We start from the raw sequence: 20146 nt of genomic DNA, 5'->3' as shown, positions 1-20146 counted from the left end.
GAACATGTCGTGGCCTGTTCATCTTCATTTATTCTATAGAGCTCATAATGTGAAACAGCTGAGTAACACCTCCATCACTAGGCCCTGTTCTCCATAAGTACATTAACGCTGGATGGCATTTTCCTCCATTTTATGTTTCTGTTTTAATTGAAACCTAACTGTCTTGATGGCATGGGCCGCTTCATGACCCATGGGACCATAAACTCACTGTGCTCACAGAAGCTTGCTGTGACAAGAAGTGGGTTACACTGCTTCAGACTCACACTGAGGGAGGTGACATAGATATGAGAGATAGAATTGGATGTTATTGGATGTTTTTTGCATTACTATTTGGGTCACTGACTGTAACTGTATCCTCATCTGAAGACTGTCCAAGGAAATAACTGACTAATTTAATAGACATGGGTTAAATGAACAGAACCAAATAACCACGTAAAATACACACTTTCGTTGTTATATTGAGTTACAAATTATGTATCAGATGCCCTACAAAAATTCCACTTTATTTAGTCTTTGAGTTGGCACACAGATTGCATTATGTTATGACCCTTTGACAAATCAGTTACAAAAAAGTTAAGAATGGAGGCAATTTCAGACTGTGAAGGTAGCAACCCAATATATATAAATGAAGATCGTACTTTCTGTGACACAATTTCTAGTCCTCATCTGGTGCAAAATGGGTGACTGAAATGAAGTTGGAAGTTTGAAAGGACTGGTTTCAGCTTTTCCCTGGACTCAGATGTGGTACACACTTTCATTTTGTAAAGATCCACAAAGAACATCAGGGTCCAACACTTCAAGGCCATAATGACAAAGGAGTAATATGACTTAAAAATAAAACTTTTTTTTTTCTTTTTCGATTTTGTGTTTATCAATATCAAACATGGTAAATGAATATGAAGAGCCTGAAGGTTCACAAACACCGATCTAATCTGACGTTTGTCCATTCCTCCAGGCTTGGGATGGGGCACATATACAGTACTGTGAAAAAGTATTTGCCTCTTACTGATTTTTTACTTTTTTGCATCTTTATCACTCTTAGTCATTTCAGATTAAGCAAAGTTAAATACCAGACAAAGATAACAAGTAAACACAAAATGCTGTTTTAAGTGCTGATTTTATTTATTAATGGAAAAAAGCCATCTGAACCTACATTGCCCATGTGAAAAAGTAATTGCCCGCTAAACCTAATAACTAGTTGAACAACCCTTAGCAGCAACAACTGCAGTCAAGCTTTTGCAATAACTGGCAATGAGTCTTTCACATCACTGTGGAGGAATTTTGGCCCACTCTTCTTCACATAATTGTTTTACATCAGCCACACTGGAGGGTTTCCAAGTATGAACTGCCTTTTTGTCATGCCACTGCATCTCAATTGGGTTCAGGTCTGAATTTTGACTAGGCCACTTCAAACCCCACATTTAGGTTTTTTTTTTTAAAAAGCCATTCAGAAGTGGACTTGCTCGTGTACTTTGGGTCATTGTCCTGCTGCAGAACCCAAGTGCGCTTCAGCTTCAAATCCCAAACTGATGACTGGACGTTCTCCTTCAGGATTTGTTGGTGGAGAGCAGAGTTCATGGTTCCTTCAGCAAGTCGTCCAGGTCCTGAAGCAACAAAGCCCCAAACCACGACACTACCACCACCATGTTTCACTGTTGGCATGATGTTCTTTTGTTCAGATGCTGTGTTCATTTTACACCAGATGTAATAGGACACACAGTTCAACTTTTGTTTCATCGTCCACAAAATATTTTTCCAAAAGCTTTGGGGATCATCAAGATATTTTTTGGCAAAAGTGAGATAAGTCTTTATGTTCTTTTTTGTCAGCAGTGGCTTTCACCGTGGAACTCTGCCATGCCATTTTTGCCTAATCTCTGAACACTGACCTTGAGGCAAGTGAGGTCTGCAGTTGTTTAGATGTTGTTCTGGGTTCCTTTGTGACCTCTTGGATCAGTCGTCGCACTTGAGGTCATTTTTGAAGGCCGGCCACTCCTGGAAAGGTTCACCATTGTACCATGCTTTCTCCATTTGTAGATAATGGCTCACACTGTGGGTCGCCGAAGTTCCAAAGATGTAGAAATGGTTTTGTAACCTTTTCCAGACTGACACATGTCAATTACTTTTCTTCTTATCTGCTCCTGAATTTATTTGGATCGCAGCATGGTGTTTTGGGTTCAATATGGCCTACTTCACCTTGTCAAACAGGTTCTATTTAAGTGATCTCTTGACTTGATAGGCCTGGGTGTGGCTATGAATTTGAACTCAGCATTCCACTATAATATGATTAATGATTAATCACAATTGCCTCATCATTTAACAAGGTGGGCAGTTTCACACAGGATCATGTAGGTTTAGATCATATTTTTCTCTTAACAAATAAAACCATCACAGAAAAACTTCATTTCTTGTTTATTTGAGTTATCTTAGTTTAATATTTAAATTAGTTTGATGATCTGAAAAAATAAGTCAGGAAGGGGACAAATACTTTTTCACAGCACTGTAATGACTCCAAATCTAGAAATTCAATTAATTTGCAATTTGTTCATTATCACAATATTATTTTTCATTAACAATGCATTGGCATACTTTTCTCTGTGAGTCTAATCTACAGAGACCAAAACAAGCAGATTGAAAAGTAATGACAGTTTTAGCATAACCACTCATCTTTATCTAACCAAATCTAAGGACACAGAGTCAGAAATCTGTAAAAAATTCATTAGTGAGCAGCAACAAAAGAGAATTGAAGGAGAAAAATATGAAAAGAAAATTCACAAAGGACAAAGATCTATCCATTCTTGTCTTGGCTGCGTGGAACTTTGTGGAAGTCTTGCTGTGTGTGTGTGTGTGGCAGCCACTGAAGACCCACTAACAAAACCCCCAGCACAATCAAGGGCCCAATACAATGTTCTACCCAATACAATACATTCAACTATTTGGATTAGATTAGACCTTGTCTCCTAATGCAGAAGTTCATATTTTACAAATAATGGGCATGACTACAGATTGACGCAATAAACAGTCTAATCACTAGGGGGTGTGCAAAAATATTGATATATCGATATATCGTGATACTAAATTTGGTGTTACAGTATCGTTATCATGGGCTGCTGTGTCGGTATATCGCCATGAGTATTTTTAGTATCTTTTTTTTGGTGAGTGCACATCAGTTTTATTACTTATTTGCTGTAAGGGAACTTGTTTATACAATACACCTGGCATATTCATTGTTTGATAATTAAAATAGATGTATTTCATATTAACTTTGCAGAAATAGTGGTTTAACAAAGAAATACTGTTGTTAACATGTATATGATCCTTAAGAAACAGTAATATATCATGTGCAATGTATCAGTTAGTGCATGTATCGCTATATCGTGATAATATTGTATCGGGAGCCATGTATTGTGTGTTGTTTCGCATTGTGAGAAACATTGTGATTCACAGCCCTAGTCATCACTACACTTTCACAATACCAACAACATCATGAACCCATTATTGGCACTTACCATGAAAACTTGACAAGTGAGAGGCAAATTTATCACACAAATTAAAAAGTGATTCATGAAGTATTGTTTTCTGGTGTCAGCAGTAGCATGTCTTACACTGGGGTCTACTAGGTGTGGTTACAGAGAGAGGGCTGGGTGGTCAGGGATCTTGACTCGTACGGAAATGAGAATCTAAGGCACTGAATTAATTGAAGTGTTAATGTGCTGTGACTCGGGTGCATTGCAGGTCTTGCGCGTGTGTGTGTGTGTCTGTGCCTGCGTGCGTTTGTGTAGCTTCTTGTAAAAACTCATTACCAAAGTGAACACCTTGGCGATTTCAAAGTTGGACTCAGTGGAGAATGAAAAGAGCCGTAACATATGCAATATAAATCTAAATATCAACTTTTACACCACAGCAGCTGTTCACTCGGCTGGACCTAGTTTTAACATCTCAGTTACCTGCAGACAAGGCACTACACGAAAATTATGCACATAGAAAAACTTGCAGTATAAAGTATATGCAGGTAATTCCAAAACTTAAATAAAGAAATGTATAACTTAAAAGGTGCACTGAGTAACTTTTCTCCTTGTTTCCATAGAGATGCTATTTTTTTGTCTGGAATGTCCTGCTGTAGCAGTAAACATATCTATTTTGCATTTACTCGGTAACATGGGTTTTCTTACTGTGAGTGGGCTCCCCTCTCCACAGATCTGTCATGTACCTTGGCCCTGAGGTGTCAATTGCTGTCTCCGCAGAGATAGACAAGTGCAGTGCCATAAGATGGAACATTCCAGGCAATATCTCCATGGAGTGGGTTTCACTTTATGGAAACTGTCTGACCTTGCAGCATTAGGATTCATTCGCTTGACGTGTGTAAGCCAATGCTAACGGGGCTAACTGGTATATTAAGCTTTTCCCAAATCCCATAGGAAGAAGGACAATAACGTCTTTCCCCTTCATAAAATTCAACAAACATTCTCTTTGTTCCGGCTTTAAATCCTCGATCTCGGGAATCGTTGCCAACACAGAATGTATGGCTCTTCGCTGATTGGCTGGTGCCCGGATTTGCACTTCCTGGAATCTTGCAAACAGTCTAGTGTATTCCGATTCCTGGCTTAGTCGCTGGAGAAAAATTAAATTGAGTGGAGGCAGTAGGTGGCGCCAGCTTGGCTAGAAGGTGATGGACCTCAAACAGAAGAGTTACGCAGTGTACCTTTAAAAAGCAATCAATAATCAATCAATGATGCACTGTATAAGAAGTTGTTGAAACAATTTTGGATAATTTAATTTTATTTCAAAATGTTCCCTGGAATCAAATGCCTCAGATTGTGCTGTCACTATGCAGATGGTTTCATCAGACAGACCATTTATCCAGGCGCGGGACTGTCACAAAGTATCCACTTACTTCTGCGTGTAAAACTCTTAACAATAATTGACTATTTCCTCCAATTTGAATCCATTACAGCACTACATAATCAGACATAGGGAGAAGTGCATAAATAATTGTAAACACGGTTCTACATTGACAAAATCAACATTTGGTTCAACAAGATAATATTTAGCTTCTGTTTCTCTATTAGGCACAAGTCCAAGATTTGAAATTGCTACAAGAAAAACACAACTTGTCATTTGATTACAACGAAGAATGTGACTGAAAAACATCTTTAAAAAGCTGAAAATAAGACGTTGGTTGGATCATGCGCATGAGGCAGTGGCGGCCTTTTGTGCTCCTAAATGACTCTAGGGTCCAGTGTGTTGTGTCTATGCACGCTAATCCCAATGATGCAGCCAGATATGTGAGTGTTTTAAAAAGATTACAGATTACAGAGTGCTCTGCAGATTAGCTGGCAGTTCTATCATCACCACAGCACTAGACAAGCCCGCACTCACTGCCCTCTGCGCCCGCTGTGTGAATGCTTCTAATGATAGCAACATCCAATACCAAGCTACCGGGTTCATTTGTCTGATAATTATTGATCTAGCAGGTAGCGCAAACACCTAACTCCCCTTTCTAGTGGATAGGAATAAAGCAAGTACATATACATCGACTCCCCATGGGCTGCTGTGGATATTCCTGGTGTCAATTATATCTAAAAGACTGTCACGCACGCACACACAGTCACTGAACGTGGATCAATGGGTAGGGCAGCCAGCCAAGAGCCAGTCAATTCAGCCTCTTGGTTTCTCAGTAACAGGCAAACCCCATTATTGAAGGAGTAGACCAATATTTAACATGTTAGATCAAAAATACCTCAGCTGATAACAAAAGAGAGTGAGGACCTGCACAAAGGCATTGTTTTGTGCAGGTAATGTAGTATTTATGGAGTGAATACTACTATACAGGTATATAGTAAAAGTGAGAATTATGTTTAGGGATTCACCGATACAACTTTTTAATTTCCGATACAGATAGCTTTAAGTAGCTGCTGATTCCCAATATCAACTGATACCAGTGCAGAGACTTAAAACAGCATTTATTTCCTTTAAACAAAAATCAAACAATACAAAACTGACCCATATGTGTTACTGATCCCTCAAGTAACTACACAACAGTTTTGTATAAAGGCTTTCTAAACCAGTCATGACCAGTAAAGAGGAGAGGTGTAACGATATTCAAGTCTCACGATACGATATCGTCACAGTATGAACCTCACTGTACGATATTTATTGTGATATTGTGGGAAAGCTCATGATATAGAGGGGAGGCTCATGATTAGAGATGTAATAATATCCAAATCTCTCAGTATGCTATTTTCACAATATATATCTCGTGGTATATTTATTGCGATATTTTATGGAGGCTAACAAAACTGTAAATATGCTATTTTTTCCTCCATCCAATCCAAAGAACTAAGACTTAAAAGTGCTTAGAACTGTTATTTCTTCAGTCTACATTGAAATGGAGCAAAGGATCATGGTCTATGTAGTTCCCTCTGTCTTTTTTGTAGCTGTTGCTGCACCATAACTCTTAATCTAAGCAAAGAAACCTGTAATTTGATATATTGTGAGGGTACATGATATTATTGTGAGAACTTTGACAATACGATATCATGATGTTTTGGTTATTGTTACATCCCTAGTAAATAGTATTTAATTCAAACTAGGATATCAGCTAAACAAATATTTCAAAACCGATATCTGATCCAGCAATTTTTTTCAGTATCAGTGCCAATATCAGATACCAGTATCGGATCAGTGCATCCCTAATTGTATTACTACTACTGACACAACTTCTAGCATATCTGTTACACTGAGAATCTCGAGCAAACTGTGTATTCTCCCTTTGGCATATAAAAAAGACTCTGAATTGCAGTAAATTGGTGTGAATGTTAGCTGTTTAGTCCTGCAAACAGGCTCTAGATAGTGTGAACACAAACTAAATCTCTTATTACTTGAAAGCAAAGAAAAATACCAACTGTCTTGTCTGAAACAAAGTCTATAATTATGGACTATAATTTGCATATAGTATAAGGAAAACAATGAAATAACCCCACAGAAAGTAAACCTAAAGTGTCTTCATTATTGTCAAGTGTTAAGATTACATGTACTGCTAATTATAATTTGCATGGAAATCATTTAAAAAGTCCCTCTTCTGGTTGTTGGTGAACATTTTGTTGCATATTTGTCTTCTGCCGTGATTAGCCCATTACAGTTGATCATAAATGTGAACGTGAGGTGGGTGTGAGCTCTGTAAGTGCACACAGCTGTTGATTTCTGATTACTGCAGTGATTGCGCGCACTGACATTTCAACATCCATTATTTTTTTGCTTTTCAACCAACCATTTTGGAGAAACCTAACCTTTACACATGACTGTTAGGATTGCCTTTTCATAACTGTCATGAAATGCTTGCAACAAAATGGCCCCAACCCAAGAGCATAAGCATTTTTTTCTAATTCTTCTGCAGCTGCCTCCTCATTGTTTTCATCACAGTTAATTTAAGAGATGTCAGCGAGGAACACTCACACTTTCACAGAGCAGGTACCTTGAATAGGCCGTCAATTTACTGTAGGCTTGAATTGTATCCATAGTAACAGGTGTCACTGGGGCGCCTTGGCGAAGTAGGTGGTAATGCAAATGGCTGCACACAGGTGAGGGAGAAAATGGGACTGTGCCGTTATTTTTGAACAGTTTTGTTCTTGAGTCAAAGGTATTATTTATTTATTTATTTTATGTTTCAAAAGACAGATTCAGACAATCTGGAGATAGTAATCGGAGTTTGTTGTTAAAAAGCTGAGTTAACCGCACATACAGAAGCAGCTCCTATAGCCTCATGGTAGCAGGTTGTCATTTTACACAAACGTTTACAGGTTTCAAATGGGATTCTGTGCAGCATAAAAGAGTTTTGAGTGAAGAAAAGAGTCTTCAGATCAGAGGTACAACTCGTCTCCAACTGAGAGACAAATTCACGGTTACAGGCCTAAGTTCTGCAGAGAAAGAGAAAAGATTTAGGAAGAGCAAATGTAAGCTCCATTTTACAATGAATTCTTGATGTCATGACGACCCAGCCTAAAAGCCCTCTTTTAGAGCTTTAGTCAAATGCTCCCTCACACTGCATTGTCCACGCTTAAACAGTAGACAGAGGCACTACACAGCTCTGCAGGAGGAAGGCCAAGTTTGGAGAAGTGAAAGAAGTGGTGACAAAGAAAAGGAAGGCTGGGACTGGACAGACCAGACTGAGATAAGAATTAAAAGAAAACTCTCCACTGTGTGTCTTTGAGTTCTTCTCAATACTTGTGGTTTCTATGACGACCTGCAGTAGCCTGCTGGGCTCATACAGGCTGAAGTAAGGACTGTGTGTGGCAGGCAGCGCTGGACAAGTGCTCACAGCTAAAGCTTCAGAACAAACACTGGCAAAATACTATCTCGACTGCACAGGGAAAGCTGCGTCAAATTCTCAGACCATTTACAATGTGATGAACCATGCGTCTTGAGTAGGGATGTCATATAAAGTGGGCTCTAATAAATGTCTGATACAATGGGTCATGAAAATATTTTATTATTGTTAATTTCATTTGCACGAATTAATATCAACTACTGCGATCATATCTCTATCACCTGATTAGCCTAAAGTGGACTTCATTCAAATGGCCTTGGAGCCAGAGGCGTCCACACTGCACCCTCTATCCACATACAGAGTGCACACCATCACAGCAGACATATGAGCGCGTCGGAGCTAGAGGGGGGCTGCAGAGAGGCAGTTCCATGATTAATGCGGCTTTTAGCTGCAGCGAAGCTTGGCTGGGGCCCCCAAAGCAAACTGACCGGGTCGCCCATTCAACTGTTTCCCCATGCGTCTTTGCTGTTTTCCACAGCTCAAATCCGACACGGAGCAAACCCACAGCTTTGATTACATCTCAACACTATTACTCCACCAACATCCACGACATCACCGCGAGCACGTTTCACTTCAGCATAGCGCGAGCCAGCCCTGCGCGAGGACCACACCGTGAACATCAGTTTTACGCAGCGGGGACGTTACGCTACAATGCACGGCGCAAAAGTTTAGAAACGAGGACCGCTAGGCAGGCAAGCGGGCACTTAAGTGTTTATCTAAAGTGCAAACAGCATCGAAACAACCATCGCTAAATTAAAAAACATGAAACGAAATGGCATAAAGTAGCATTGCAGTCCTAAAGTCGTGTCTAACCGAGGCGAGCGTTGGTGTTGGGACAGACTAGGGAGGACCACGACGTGCACCTTACGCAGCAGAGCGGGAAAGGACCGTGCGTGACACTTTGGAGTGGGGTACAGAAGGCACAAACACAGCAAATTACCGTAACACACAATCGGAACAGACATGAATCCCGATGTTGTCCGTGCATTTTTGTGAAGGGTCACTACCTCTGCACCCTCCCAGCACCAGCTTGCACGCGCCGACACGATGCACCAGCGGCAGCCGTAGATTATTCATTGCAGTGAGTGAATCCACAGGCTCCTCTCTCCGCTCTCCACAACTCAAAGTAAGCGACACACTCCTCCGCCACACACACGAGACACTTCTCTGCATTCGGCCCACTTACCTTCACACCAAAGCGAAAACGTGCACAGTTAGTTCCCATTTCACGAAAAAAGGCTTTAGATCCATTCATGCGCGCGTGTCCTCTCCTGGTTTATTCAGACATCCACAGTGAGCGTCGGCAGGGGCAGTAATCCACTTTTCCATCCCGGGGAGAGTCACCGCGAGCCTCGTTACATCTTTTTGCACAATCCCCACAAAACTATGCCAGTCCTCCTCTTTCAGCGCGTTTTTTCCTCCCTCCTCTCTCCTCTGGCCCCTCTCCCTCACTTTCTCTCCGAGGTTGCCTGGTTACCTCTTTCTGTAGGCTGGTTCAGAGCGCCGGCCTGCAGCCAATCACAGGCCGCGCTGCGTCTTAACCCCTCCGCTGCTGCGCTGTCCTGATTTCCACAGCTTTCCAGGAGCGGAGGGGTGAGGGACTTGGGGATGGTGGGGGTGACGAGGAAGGATTTAGAAAGTGTGTATTTTAAAATAAGTGTAATGAGAGGAAGAGATGAAAGAAGAAAGAAAATGAAGGTTTGGGTTAGAAGGAGGTCGGAGGAGAATCATTGCCCCACTTAGATCACAGGGGCTGACTCAAACGACTTCAGAAGTTCACCGAGTGTTGAGAGGCTATCATAACGTCAGCATCATCATCATTACTCTGTTCTTCAGAGTAAATCATGAATAAATGTAACCGCACACTCATCTACTGGAGGCCATTGATCCTGAAGACTCCTGCAGTGAGTTCTGAGTCATGGGTCTGAACTCAACAAGATGTCCTGCTGCTTCAAGAGAACTTTTAATCATACAATATTTGCAAAGAACAAGAGGAAGAAACGAAAGAAATTAAACTTGAGTTCACTTTCATTACATCAGCAAAATTGGCAACTGAATTTTATGCCTGCGCTACCAACTACAAAAATAAAGTAATAAATGTGAGTGATGGCCCATCCTGGATTCAACTGCATTAGAAAGCATTCTAGAGTAGTTCTTTGCATTAATGTCTAATGTGGCGTGCATTAAATTGTGTTGAGTGCAGATTTTAGGCTCCCTCCTCTCTGGCTAAAGAAAGGTACAAACTAAACGTGTGACTTTTGTAATTTCACTTAGAATGCAATACAATACAATATAGTCAAATACAAGAGCCACTGATGCACCAATGCCATGGATCTCAAAGATCATACGAAAGGTTAAGTGTCTGAATACACCTTTGCCTGAGACATTTTACTGTTTTATGATGGAGTCCCACTCCCTTCAACCATACTTCAAAAGCACTTTTCCCCAGCCTATTGGCCCCTCTCCATCTGTGCACCTGTAGATTTGAGGAGAAGACACAAGGAGGTTAATAACTGACTTTTACACTCGTCTGATCTGCACTCAAAGAAACTCTTTTTCAAAGCTCCTCTGTTCAAACGAGCGGGGTTCAAATGCATTATGTCTAGAGAGACTGGAGCAATTTTTCTTACTAAGCGATGATGAGACAGCATGTAAAATCAACTCAGCCTAAAATATTGCAGTTTTAGGTTATAAAACAATGTTGGATTTGATCTTCGGTCAATCAGGCAAAACCTTGGGTCTACTCACTTATTGTTGGTCAGATCACATGGACCATGGTATAACAAAGGTTCAACAAAGTTCCTTTCTGGGACATAGGTGGATTCAGGATAGTAAGAGACACAGATGCCCAGTTATCCAGCAGTTTACAGTCTGGCCTTTGTCACAAATGTATTTGCTACTTTGCTTTGAACATTAACATTGAGGGTAAAAAGTTCCTTGGTTTCAACATACCTCATCCATTTGCTTCCTTCCTTCTACAGCAGTAGTTTACTCCCAGTATCTCAGCAGTCCCTGACTATCTTCCTCCCACACTTGAGCATCGCAGTGTGCCGTCCCTATCTGAGTGTCCCACTCCTCTTCCTCCTGTCTCTGTCTGAGCTTGGCTGAGCAGATAACTCCAGAGGCGAGCTCTCTCTGCCCTTCACCTGCTACGATGTGGCACACCCAAACAATCACAAGTGAATCTAATGCTCAAAATAAAGGACAGTGAATTTTGCTTACACTGGTGTGAAAGGTATTGTCTTCAATTTGATAGTGTAATATTTAAACATTTAGACAGAACCAAAGTTGATTAAAGACAAATTTCTTTTACTTTTTCCCACTATCCCACTTTACTTTTTCCCACTACTATCAAACATGTAAACAACAGGCAATGCAGCAAATTATTAAATTATCATGGTTTTGCTTAAATCTGGATCAATTATTATTATAGTTTTAAATGTATAGTAGTAATTCCAATTCTGAGAAAGAGCACAATGAACATTAATGCTAATTCCAACTGTGTTTCTAAAACTAATTTACTCTTATTTGAAAGAAAGAAGTGTGAAATTGCTGATTTTGAAAATGTGCATTGGCTATATAGTACAAAAAATACATGTGAGCATAAGTCCATAGCAGTGGGATAATCCATGGGAATGTCCAGGACGATTCCATCTTCAGTGGGAATAAGAAGGTCATTGTTCACACAAAGGGCTGCTCAGGATTAGGACAACTCTGATTCACATTTGCAGCGAGAGGAGCCCAGATAGAGTCAGAAATGTGGCAGAAGCAGAGGGAAAAGATGGAGAGAAAACAGACTGAGAAATGAAAGAGTGTGATTTATCAGAAAAACGGGTCAAACTCGTTACAACGAACAAAAGGCATCACTCCAAGTCTCAGTATACTTCATCAGTACAGTAGAGAGGGCTATTCCACAAACTACATTAAAAGTACTACTGACAGTAACAGGCTCAAATGTGCGATATCTGGGGAGGGCAAGTTTTCATTTGGACAATACAAGTCAAGTTTCCTTATTATTTTTTCCGTTTTGTCTTTACTCTGAATGTTTTGAAGAACAAAGCCGTAGCTTTTCTCTGAACTCATTTGAAACATTTGTCCAAATAGGCTTCTTTTTTCACAGTAACAAAGATAACTAATACAGTGCTTCACCATTTTTGCCCTTTGTACTTGTCTTACAGCAATGATTGTTAAACTCTCACAAAATAATGGGAACTTTCAGATGAATTAAAATTAGAAATGCCAAACTGGAGAAAAAAAAGAGTAACTTAGATCTAGGACCAAATCAGAATTAAACCAGGGCAACAACTATGCTTAGGAGACTATTTTTGTCTCCTTTGTACTCATGTTTAAAGTTCATTTAAAGGGCTCATATTATGCTGTTTCTGATCTATGTCATAAAGTTGCTTCCTCATCAAAAAAGTACCTGTAGTTGTGTTTTGTTTAATTCACACGTTTGCACAATTCCTGCATATTTAGGCTGAGTTTTCTCTCAAATGGAAAACACTCTGTTCCATCTTGTGATCTCATTTGGTAATGCAGGTAGTGCCACTCTGTTTTAAAACTTCACGCACCTTCACTAGAATCATTTGGATGATTTCAGTCCTGGAATTGCCAATCTCCTCTGAACTAAAGGCAAAATGTAGCTGTAATCTAATGTGGAACAGAGCATTTTCAGCTTTGGAGATGTAGACAGACTAATAATACAGTGATAGTCAATGTCAATGTGAATAAAACAAAACACAACTCCAGGTACAGTATGTTTTTGAGGAGGTAACAACATTCTAACATGGTTTAAAGCTCACAAGAGTCTATTTAGCAGAATACAGGACCTTTAAAATAAATAGTGCGAAAGAGTAAAATACCAAAAACGTGCATAAGTACCAAAAGAAATCACACATTGTGCAGTGACACTTGATACAACATTTGCAGACAAATTTACAGCCTAATCAAACATCTATTTGAATATTTCCCATTTCTTTATTTGCACTGATATGACAATAACATTGGCTGGCATGGGTAAATGAAAGTCTCCTCCAATGAGGCGTCAATATGTCTGGAGGTGAATTTCAGAACGAGATTAGCTGTGACCCTGCTTCACCTGTCTGTTCTCAGGCTCCTCTGTACTGCCAATGTGGGGGCAGCCCAAACATTGAATGACAGATAAAGAATTCCTATAGCTTTTAGTGGGGCTATGTTACGCTAAACTGACTTATTCAGAGTATGTATGTTTATATCATGCTATATTGATGTATTCTCTTCAAAAACGGACATGGAGTTGTATGTCATAAATTGCACATTTCCTGTGTACTATCTAGTCCTTTGCGCAACTCAAAATGCACACACGAAAAGTTGCAAATTCCCAATATGTATAAAGGGTTTTCTAATGAATCTAATGATGACGAACCGATAACAATGAAAGTCTACAGGGTTAAGGTTAAAAGAGGGGTTTGGATGAGTTCTTGGATGTTATGTTTGGCAGAGATTTAGGATAAGGATTCTGTGGCACGTATCTCTCTTTTTATAACAGTTCTAAGATATTTATAAGTCATCTACACATGTGAATAATGACTAATGCTTATTTTTTGGAGGTACTGCCATTTTACTATTATCTTCATTGTCAAAGAGCTCAGAATAATCAGCAGAACACCAAGTATATGCACATATGAAGTAAGCCATCTTTGCACTGCTATAATGATGGTGGCTGTGAAGATGGATGTGTAGGTGTACAGGCTAACAGCAGGTGCATATGTCCTGTGCATGTAACCCTGAGGTGAGCCCCACAGCTCTGTTCAAATGTCACATGTCTTCTGCTCTTATCCATTTTCCACTGGGAGAATCCATCATATATCATCATATGCTATCAACATGTTTTATACATGCAGCCAGCTGTCAATCTGAACACAGGGCACTTTGAGCACTGTATGTCAGCTCCAGATAACACAGTCACAACTGAAAAAAATTGACTCTTCAAATCTTTGAGTATTATGTAACATAAGGCGGAATAAAGATTAAAAGGAATAAAGGTTTGGGAAGACACAATCATTTCATTTTGTTTTATATTGTATTATATACATTTATTATATATATTATTAATTATATAGTTTATGGATTTATACAGCATATTTCAGACACCCAAAGTGCTTTACAATGCATTATTCATTCAGTCCATACTTGATGGTAAGCAACTTGCCACAGCTGCCCTGGTGTAGACTCATTCACACACACCACATTCAAACAAGGCAAAGTGGGTAAAGTGTTTTTCCCAAAGACACAACAACAGTATATTGGTTCAACTGGGAATCTCTGTGTGGTACGGCTGTCAGCATATTAGCGTTCAATCGAGTCTCTTCACATAAATATACGTGGAGGGACACTTTTACAGTCTCTTTGTAAAAATACATTCATAATGAATAAAATGTGAAACTAAAAGCATCCCTTCACAGTTATTTATGAAAACAGACTAGAATAATGAGAATAAATAAAACAACAAAGTAAACATGTCCAAAAGAATATACCGCAAAAACAAGATAAGACCTTCATGTAGGCCATAATAAACAGTCTTCTAAGAGTTAACTCTAATGAGCCATTTGACGCGGCTAAGCTATGTTTTACCTGCTGCATGTGTGGTCCTAATACTGTGGGAGGATGAGATTTGTGAAAATAATGACTGTCTGTCTAAAAACACACAAATAGGTTAATCTCATTTGGAAACATTGCAAATATGTTTATGCATCATAATGGGAACATAATTTGAGTCTGCACAGTAATTAAAGGGGCTTATTAGTGGTAAAGGATTAACACGGTCCTACTGGAGGTGACAGTATTAGCACACACATTAGGAAGTGATGGATTTTTTTCCTGAGCCACAAATTGTCAATAAGACATTAATGCTATTTTAATTGTGACCATCACATTCATTTATTAGAAATATCATTTCTTTGGCTCCTACAAAAGTACAGCTTGTGTGGTCGTGTGCTGAGCAGTGGCGTGACTCAGCAGCTAATTTCCAAATGTCTCCACACACCTGAGCGGGTCCACGTGGCCGGGCGCTTGATGCCGTGAGATCAATTAAGATAACTGCTCCCTGCCAGCTTCAAAGCGCTCACACAAAAAGAGGGAGTTTTGCAAGTTCTGTAACTGCCATTGAACTTATGTACGGGGTTTGCTGCACAAACATCACATTTCGGGCAAATACAAATGCACCTGTGATTCTGAGTCTGCATTCATTCTAACAAACACCACATCTTAACCAAACTGAGACTAACCAACCACTAAACCAGAACTACCAAACCAAGGTAGGACCAAACCAAGTCTAGATCAGGTCTAAACTGGGCTCAAACCAGGACCAAAGTAGGACAAGTGTGAACATTTTCTAAAACTGCCCATATTAGATGCCACCACAAAATGCTACACAGGGCTAAGGAGGGTGGATTCTGTCAACTGAATATGTTAATGTATTTCTCTCCATATATTTCTGAAAGGATATATTAAAGCCAGGACTGAATGAGTGGAGTATTCACTTTAAAACTTTTTCCAGCTGAATTCAACCTTTTTTTTTTTTTGCCAACAATTAAAGACTCAACAAAACCAGGACTAAATCATGACACAAAATGTTACCCACAAGCACAACAAGAGTAGATTTATTTATTTATTTTAAGTTAAAGGTGCACTATGTACCTTGTCGTGGAAGGTCTACCAATTGCTTGGTGCCTGGAAACATGACATCTTTGTCAGGAGTGTTCCACAGTATGGCATTTATCTTTAACCCTAAAAAATATGTAATTGATAAAATGCAAGCTAGCACACCATACTGTGAAACATACTAAATGGTAAATGGTCACATATTTATACAGCATTTTTCCACCTTTAAAGCACTCAAAGCTTCAAGGAACCACTCACTCATTCACACACCCCTTCATACACCAGTGTATGCAGACACTGAGGTCGAGGTGGGTTAAGTGTTTTGTTCGAGTACAAAACAACAGCATTTATCTGTGAGAGCTGGAATCGCACTGCCACCCTGATGACCTGTGGATCTGTCCTCTTTACCAATGATGTTTATGTGGAGAGCGGGATTCACTATCAACTGAGCAACTGTCAAACATCAGGTTGAGAATGACAAGAGTTTAAAGCGAATGAGGAATCGAGGGCAGAGGAGGTAAACCAACTCAAGCAGGCATCCTGGCTTCACTCTTCTCTCAATAGTAAATAATGCATCCTGATCTGTTTCACATTGGATGTTGTCTCCATCTATATTTAACCACATCAGTTACACTAGAGTACTCCAACTTTCACTGTCTCCCATGGTGATTCTAAGCCTGTATCGGAGAAATGGGGCAGAAATCCTCCCAAAATTATAAAAGGTGAACAGCGCTCTAATGAACACACTATACCTTATGAGTGCGACTTACACACACACCATAGTAGTCCCAGTAAGTATATCAGAAAACACATTAGGAAAGACTGGAGTAAATCTGTTATTAAAATGTAATTTAGGATTTGGCATTAAAGGCGCTACAAGAGAAGTGTGTTTTATTACTTTGTCTCAGCAGAATGAACACTGGAGAACCTCATATGCATTTTCTAACCCAGCGTTCTGCACAACTCGCATTTTCACTTTCTTCATACAAAACATGGGCTCGTCAAAAAGGTATAGCGCACTCGAATGTAAAAGGAAATTGGATGGGAAATGATCTGGGTTAATACAATGCAGCAGTGAATGCACTAAATGTGTCCTGAATGAGTTGTTAAGATATTGTGGTAGTAAAATGAGATCTGCAGTAATTTTTCCAGGAATGGGGCCAGCAAAAGAAAGCATTCTGGTGGATAATGTTATCTGGACATCATTAACTAAACTATAAACCAAATAATTAATTCACTGGATCCTCATCATGGTTTTGAAGAGGTGGAAAGTAAATACTGTATGTGAGAAAGCTACCACTCAAATGATAGTAACTGTAAGGGTAATTGGACAAATGTACAAACCTGGTATTTTATATGAGAAAGACAACAAGAAAGAGACCGTGAATGATAAAAACAAAATAATTCCAAAATAATTACATGCATCCCAAATTCCGCACTTCCGAGCATCGCACAATGCATACTGGGAACGGCCCTCCAAAAAAGTGAGCATCAAACTGCCATGTTTGATTTCCCAGTGGGAAGTGTTCTGATACTGATATTGTCATATTTTAGTTATGGGATTCGAACATCGTAATTGTGTGGTTGTTCAATGTCCTAACAACGGAAAACAGCTCAAGAAATGGGCTTCATAAGTTTGCTTTCTTGGCATTCCACATACAAAATGTTCACTGCAAACTCAGGATGATTTCTTAGGAAGCCAAAGGTTACCTTTTTCATCCTTCCAGTGTATCAATACTACCCATCGCCTTCACCTTTCACTATTTTTCAATTCCGTTGGGAAGGAAAACCATTTGAACGGAGGTTTGCAGTCACACAGATCTGATTTCCTTTTGCATTTATGGAGTTCGCAAACTTCCGAAGCCCGTTTTCTGCTGTTAGGACCCAACAACCACACAATTACAATGTCTGAATCTCATAACTAAAATATAACTATCAGAACCAGAAACAAAAGTGATATGGTTCAAAAAACTTGAAAAGATCGGATTTGACAATAGACAATTTCCACTGGGAAATCAAACATGCTCACTTTTTCGGAGGACCCTTCCCAGTATCCATTGCGTGATGACCAGAAGTCCAAAATTCTGGATGCATGTATTGTATTCAAAAGTCTGTTAAAAGTAGTAAATGTAATCGAGTACTAACTACCTTTGTGTATAAATATGTACTGTGACATTATAGGCCTATATTGTAAACAGTCACATAAAATAGTGTGTCTACCTCTATTGGTGTATATCAAGGAATCGTTCATTCTCATCAATATTCTTTGGAGATAAATGGAGTGAAGTGCCTTGCCCAAGGACACAACAGCCATACAAACTGATGGAAAGAGTTCACAATAGGTTGTATGATAAGACAGAAATGCAAGGGGGGTGAATCATAGTTTGAATCCATTACACAATTCACCTTCTGACGCATGTGTCAATACCATAACCATATCAACAATAAGAAAGACTATAGCATAAAAATGATTCGTTTCACAGAATGGAATTTGTCTTTTATGCAGACCAGGCAAACAGCAGCTCAAAGAGAGGACATAGCAGGGGTGCTAGTGCAGAGCGAGGCCTGACAATGCTACAGCTAACCACATTATATTAGTTCATACGGTCAGACACACTGTTGATGAAATGCTCTCACCTCCACCTGGCCTCAGCGGGTGTGTTACCAAGACCCTGTATAATACGTGTGTGTGTGTGCGTGTGTATGCTGGGAATGGCGAGTGAGGGCTGCCCGCGGCTCATTGCTCAGTGGGTATAAATAGAAAAATAGAGAGCGGGGTATATAGGAGCTTCATACAGTGTGCTTCTTGGGGGCAGAGAGGCAGCTCAGAGCTACAAATCACCACAGGCCAGGCAGGTGCACCACACAACTGTTGCACCATGGACACAGAAAGCACCAAGCCAAAGCCTGACTGGGTAATTTCACACACGTGCATCATTTGTTTTCACGTCGCACAGACACACTCACCTGTGACGTTTCAGCGTTGTGTAACTCAGTGGGGCAGTTGTGCGATTAATGTGCCGTTCCCACCTTGTTCTGTGTGTTTGGTTCATTGCAGGATCATAGTAAACAGCAGGCAGTGATTTGATAAAAGACCATTTATAAGAAAGCAAATGGAAGGTGCCCAAGCATGAGCTATTGCACTGCACATCACCACATTCTCATAATGTTTTCTCTACACCATAAAGACGTATAAGAAAAAATGTCATACGGGCCACATAAGACTTAGTCAAGTAGTAAATCCAAGTCCTTCGTTGAATGAGTGTACATTTTTTGTGACTGGAGATGTCTGGCATATTGTCAGGTCATCCACCCTTGTTTGAAACCTGGAAATGTGATGCAGTACATATTCTGGCACCTTCTGTCAAAACATTTTTACTGGCAATTTCTGATAAATGCTGAGATTTATCACAGCACAAGGACTGCAGTTTTGGACATGCCATCAGACACCATACGGGAGTTCATGGGTCATGGGTCCATTTTTGGAGCCCCGCACCATCCCGCACCCGTGCAGTACAGCACCGCACCCACCCGTTGAACCATGATTTTATCAAAGTTGAACCCGCACCCCCCGGACCTGTTAACATTTCACCCATTACCCGCCCGTGCCTGCCCCACAAATTAAAAGCATTATAACTGAAGCATCCATCAGAATAAAAAACTGAATTACAATCACAAGAATTACAATCACGAAATGAAATGAAACGGTTACGCTTTATTCAGTACAAATACGAATTCACAGACGCGACTCAACTGTCATCACAGGCATTATTTACTGAGCAGAAGAAACAATGATTGAGATGCCACACTTTTGTGCTGCACACGCCATGGACTGAACCAGGACTAACCCAGGACTAACCCAGGACTGAACCAGGAGGACTAAACCAGGACTGAACATGGACTCACTGTCACTGTCTCAGAGGTGCCCGCAGGTGAAAAGGACCAGCACAGAGCTCCGTGCCTCACAGTGGTAAGTGTACCTGCGGGTACCCGACTGGGTGCAGGACTCTACATACCGGTAACGTCTTCATTTTATTGGTCAGTGAAATTTGTGATATAGATTCATCTGCCCGTGAGTGATGCTGTCACCAGAGTTTGTGTAATTCAACAAAGCTTCTCAAATAAAAATGAATGTACCAATGATTGAAAGAAAAGTACTACGACTCTGTCTAACATGACTTG

General features: G+C 40.0%; 1 protein-coding gene across 1 annotated transcript in view; it reads right to left on the bottom strand.

The window, feature by feature from the left end:
- dab1a (DAB adaptor protein 1a) overlaps window positions 1-9674 on the bottom strand; it is a 105845-nt gene extending 96171 nt beyond the window's left edge. Inside the window, exon 1 of the mRNA XM_055165355.1 lies at window positions 9510-9674. The gene's annotated coding sequence lies outside the window, so the exon portion shown is untranslated. The remainder of the gene's footprint in view (window positions 1-9509) is intronic.
- Window positions 9675-20146: the final 10472 nt, after the last annotated feature.

Source organism: Boleophthalmus pectinirostris, unplaced genomic scaffold (assembly GCF_026225935.1).
Source record: "Boleophthalmus pectinirostris isolate CB_2022bp ecotype Guang Dong unplaced genomic scaffold, ASM2622593v1 HiC_scaffold_7, whole genome shotgun sequence".
Classification (NCBI taxonomy): Eukaryota; Metazoa; Chordata; class Actinopteri; order Gobiiformes; family Gobiidae; genus Boleophthalmus; species Boleophthalmus pectinirostris.
Note: the sequence above shows the minus strand (reverse complement) of the source record. Positions and strands in the feature narration are given on the sequence as shown.